Below are 3,916 nucleotides of genomic sequence, written 5' to 3'. Positions count from 1 at the left end.
ATCACAAGCACAATATATAGAAGTCAAATGATGAACTTCTCCATAAAAAATCCAATATATAGGATTGTACTGAATTTCTGAATCTAAAAAGTAAAATTAGTTACCTTAGAAGGAATTTATCCAACGTTGAGGCATGTACCATAGAAAGTACCCCAATTCTGGATAGTAGGTGCCTAGGTGGTTTTGAGGTCGACCTTAGCAGTTAATAGCCATTTTTACTCGTTCTCACTAGATCTCGAAACGAAGCCTCTGCTCATAAATATATAATACTTGGAGGTGTTGCATAAATTGAGCACGATTCCTAAGCAATCAAACGAAAATAGATAAGCTGAGAACGGAGATTTTTAAAAAGGAATGTCTTCAATTTGATTTTTAGAGAAAATTTGACAACTATAGAACTTCATGGAGAGGGTATGTTCTAGGGTTTCAAAGTGGCATTTCTTCACCTTTGGTGCATTGATTTTTGAGGATGTTCTTTACTGATCAAAATGTTCTAGGGTTATCATTTTTTCTAGGGTGGGGAGAAGTGGGATGGGCGCACGGAGAGAGAATTTGAGTGAAAAAGGCAAACTGATTCATTAACCAAACAAAAATATATATTTTTAACCACGGGATATTATTCTCTTGTAATAGACGAACTTAAATTTAACTTTTACCGACCAGGGTTTTTTTTAGTCGCTATAAATATACTTATAACGACAGGGTGTATGTCCTTCGTTAAGTAATGGTCGTTAAAAATATAATTTCTTGTAGTGAATATCTCAAATCATGATATGGAATTCCCATATAGTTCCATGTCATGATTTTTGGGGAGTATGAAATCATATCTCATGATATGGAATGATCATGAGATGAAATCAGCGTAAAATCACATATTCAAACGCTGATTCCATCTCACAATACCATATCGTAATATGGTATCGCATGACCAAACGCCTACTAAGTCAATTTCTTTGCCCAAAACTTCGGTCAAAGAGGGGCAAGTTGTTGACACCCAATTTTGTTCCTCCTTTCTTATAATTCATTCAATTGAGCTTCTAAAATATTAACAAGTCAAATATTGTGTTTCATGACTATTTCTCTTTATTACTATTGTTACCACAATTATTTACTAGATACTTTTACATTAACTTTTATTATCATTATGATTTCACTATTTTTTAAATTATATTTTTTTATTATCAACATTACTATTATCACTTTATTGTCGTCTTCTTTAAAACATGTTGTCGTTACTTTATTTCAAGTTTCTTACTTTCTAAACTTTTTACGTAATATATATTATACTAATTATTAAATTAGAAGCTCAAACAAATTAATTTAAAAAAAGAAAGAGGCCATAAAAATTTGTCCATTTTACAAACTTAAAACATTTGAACAATAAAGCCCAAAATGCAGCCCAACTCTGTCCAGGGAATCCAAATCATGTGACCCATTTAAAAATCATTTAGAAACCCTTCTTATCCTGAATGCACTAGAGCTGCTGAACGTTTCTCTCTTCCTCTTTGAAGTAAAATGCCAAATTTCTTTATCAATGGCAGTGCTCTGAATACCTGACCATACCATTCTGGTAAACATATCGATCTTCACACCACAAATAGGTCAATATTCACGAAAATGCTATGCAACTTTTACCTTTGTTTTTAAATTTCGATTGTCTCCACTCCATCTTTTTCTGCTCGGATCTGCCCAGATCACGTGAAGCTTGACCAAAGAGTAATGTTTAAATTTCAAAACACATCTTTCTCAACTCAAGATCCCGCCCAAAATACAAAGCTTAGGGCTTATAATCTCATCTATAAATGTTTCCCCTGTTTTGCCTTTGAAGGGGACGTTTTCTTTGGGTTTGCTAAAAGAATCATCCGACAAGCTTTCACACTCACAAAAAGCAACACATTTATACATTTTAATATTGCTTACAAAGAATTTTCGTTTCTCCTCTTTGTTGCACTTGACTTTTTATGAAGAACGAAGATAGATTTGAGGCTGATAACGTCCCTAGTTTACTGCACTACAAAAGGTAAAGTTCAATCTTTTTGGTTTCTGACTATTTAATTAAGCATCCGTGGTTGTGTTAGAAAATAATTAGTTGGATATTTCTTTGTCCGTAGTTACATTACGACGTGTTAATAAATTGTGTACTTCCGTGATATTATAATGTCTTTTAGGGTCGTTTGAAAATCTGATCCTAATCATATGGATGGAGATATCATGTAATGCTATGTATCCTGCAAGATTTGAAACTTGAGTTGGATGGCCCTTACCTTTTTTTTTGTCCAAAAATAATGATAAGTTGACTACTTTGGTTTGAATAAGATATGCTAATATGTAGATAATGTGTACTTACTATGACTAAAGATCTTGAACTATTATTTTGATAGAATAAAAGTGTTTAGACATATATTTATGGAGCATGTTTTGTGTATACTTAATTTGTGTCAAGTACGTGAAATACTTAGTTTGGCTTAGATGAGAATACAACATGTTGTTGGAGTGATTACTATAACTTTCGATTGACTATTATCTTCTTTTATATAGTATCAAGAATCAATTTTCCTCATCTAACTCTTTTCTCATGTTTATTTGGCATGAAAATCGGAGCCGGCGAGTCTAGTTTTGAAACTCAACGACACCGCTACCGCATAGAGCTCGCATATACCTCACATGGAATTGATCATATACATTTCTTTCACACTACATCTATTCGCTTTTCCTATTTTCAGAGACGTGTCCGGATAAAATGAGACATTATAGTTAATTAGTTATCTAGCGCATTACTTGCCGTTATGCTTACTTATTTGTTTGTCTTGTTGTTAGAATTTGCACAAATCTGCTTGAATGCCTTATCAATTTACCTCTAGTTAGTAGCTTATTCATGTTTATAACATTTTTTTACTCCTAGATTTAATGACCTTAAATTTTTGATAATTTGTCAAATCTTTTGATTTGTGATTAAGAATCAGCTAACCTTTATTTTATTTAATGTATTAAATTAGATTTTTTTGGGGCTGATTTGCAATACTATTTTGGAAAAATTATAGAAATCCACCTTTTAGTTTACTTATTACCACTATCCCCTATAAGTTTTACAAATCTCCAAAATTCCTCATTTTCGCGCATCAGATTAATGTATCAACGCTTATATTATTGTATCTCGTGCATCCGATTAATGTATCATGTATAAAATGTAATGTATCTTACTTAACGATTAATGTATCTCGGACATCAGATTAATGTATCAGCGCTTATATTATTGTATCCGTTTGAAGAATTTTTGTAATTATAAACTTTTAAAGAATAAATTATAATTTTACCTTAAAAATATGTGATTTATGTAATTTGCCCTACTGTTTTTGTTTACAAAAGACTTTCTTCTTTTCTCTTTTAGTAAAGCCTTTTGGAGGCTCTATTTACTTTTCTTTTAAATATATAAATAACTAGACTATCTTGTACCTTAAAACTACTTTTGAGCCTATAACATATATATTACATTAGTATTCTACACCACTTTTGAAGTCAAGTTATTAGTCTCAAAACTTTTTCGGTCTTGATCCGTCTAAAATAGAGTTTTGAATATGTGATTTTAAGTCAAGAAATGATTTTATTTTGGTCGCTTTTATTTCAAAATTTCTTGGTAATAACTTTGTTACCGTGGATCTGACAAAACAAGAAATAATTTGTTTAAACTTGAGTTTGTTCATGTAAGCTATTTTTAGACAAAAAAGTGTACTTTTCTTTTAAACTATTTTTATCCAAATATTCAATTTTCATTTTAATATTTTATTTTGACACTTAGCCTAATTAATTAATCAAGTTCGGTCGGTTAATCATTTTTAATGAATTTTAAAAGATGCATAACCCCTTCCCTTTAGATTAGTTGAACTCTTACCTAGAATCTCATGTTTACTAGACCTTA

At 31.0% G+C, this 3,916-nt stretch overlaps 1 long non-coding RNA gene across 1 annotated transcript; it reads left to right on the top strand.

The window, feature by feature from the left end:
- The first annotated feature begins 1,495 nt into the window (after positions 1–1,495).
- Positions 1,496–2,758, top strand: LOC125842838 (uncharacterized). The gene is made up of 2 exons (XR_007443947.1): positions 1,496–2,020; positions 2,602–2,758. It is a non-coding gene; the product is annotated as an uncharacterized LOC125842838 (long non-coding RNA).
- The last annotated feature ends 1,158 nt before the right edge of the window (positions 2,759–3,916 follow it).

The sequence above is a fragment of the Solanum stenotomum genome, chromosome 1 (assembly GCF_019186545.1).
Source record: "Solanum stenotomum isolate F172 chromosome 1, ASM1918654v1, whole genome shotgun sequence".
NCBI classification, from domain to species: domain Eukaryota; kingdom Viridiplantae; phylum Streptophyta; class Magnoliopsida; order Solanales; family Solanaceae; genus Solanum; species Solanum stenotomum.
The sequence above is the reverse complement of the archived record's forward strand: the minus strand, read 5'-3'. Positions and strand labels throughout refer to the sequence as shown.